The following is a 1,459-nucleotide window of genomic DNA, read 5'->3' as shown; positions in this document are numbered from 1 at the left end:
AGGTCTTGATTGATAAATCCTTAAAGATATAAAATACATTTTGTAAATAACTATAGTGAGGACAAAATAGTATTTCTTATAAACGAGGTCATTGTGAAAAATAAGAACAATTTTCCAGCCAATTCAAAGTCTACGCCACAGCGAACGCACGACTAAAGTAAGTAGGGCTCGGAACTCTGAAAGAATAGAAATTTCAAAAAGTAAAAAGCAATCGTTCCTCCGTACTCGCAATCGCACAGAATAATTCAACTGTACACACTATCAATTGCCCTAAATAATCAGCCCTTTTAGCTGCAAATCTTTGAACGGACAACTTCTCAATATTTATTAAAGAGGACTTCGACCTGTCGCGTTATTTTTCAACTCTTTTTCTTCCACTCTATATAACCATTTTTCCCCATTACTCAATGATTTTGGAGCTGCAGATGAATATTGCAGGGGTGATATAGATACATTGAGGCGGATCCGAATTGATCGTCCCTACTCTCTACTTTTTTTTTGGGGGTAAATTTAAATGGAAATGGGATGTCCTTTTTGATTTATTATTTCTGGTTTTTTCTTTGAGTTTGATATTTGCATAATTTTAGGCATAACTTTGTCTATTCTATGAAAGAATAGGTACATGAATGTATTAATACAGATATTCACGCTTACCGACTTCTAAATCTGTAGTAACTAATGTGAATAGATAAGGAATGCGAGTTGCATTTTGCTTGTTAAATACCACGGGCTCTTTCTTTATCTTATTGGATTAAATTGTGTGGAATTAATGGAGTTTGAGGCTACATTTATGAACTATCACTTAAATGATTTTTTTTTTTTAAATGTTATACTCAGTGACTTTTGTGGGAAATTTTGCATTTACACCTAGATGAACTTGGGAAAAGTTCGAGAAATGTAATTGGGTGAATTGATTTCCTTTGTAAATGCGACATCTTTAAACATTCATTTAGCATCTCTTCGAAGCAATTCCTAAACCGGCATTCGGCAATGCTAATATGCGAGGAGCTTTCAGTGCCTTTTTACTTTCTTTGGTTTTATTTATTTTTTTCAATTTGCTTGCTTAGCATGTGAAACCTTGAACTAACAATGTGTCGGTGATTATACTTGACTTGTGCTATCTGTTCAAAGTTTTTTCTTTCTTTGGTTGCAAGGTAACCTTTAGAGGAAGTGGCTGCCTGTTCTAATGACACCTACTGAAGTAGCTGCAGTTTCCAGCAATTTATCCTATTGGGGTTTAATTTTCTGAAATTTGTTCACGGTGTTGTCGTGTGATCTAGTTAGCGGTAGATTTGATGAATTTGGGTGATTGAAAGCTGATAATTTCATGTTCCTCGGCAGAGCTGTCTAATAAAGAGAAATACTTGTGATGATAAACAGTGGTAGGAAATGGAAAGGGTTCCCGAATCGAAACCCCTTCCCAGCCAGTTACCCACTGAAGCTAAGGTGACAAGTACTC

Source organism: Olea europaea, chromosome 3 (genome assembly GCF_002742605.1).
Source record: "Olea europaea var. sylvestris chromosome 3, O_europaea_v1, whole genome shotgun sequence".
Taxonomy (NCBI): domain Eukaryota; kingdom Viridiplantae; phylum Streptophyta; class Magnoliopsida; order Lamiales; family Oleaceae; genus Olea; species Olea europaea.
This window is presented reverse-complemented; position numbering follows the sequence as displayed.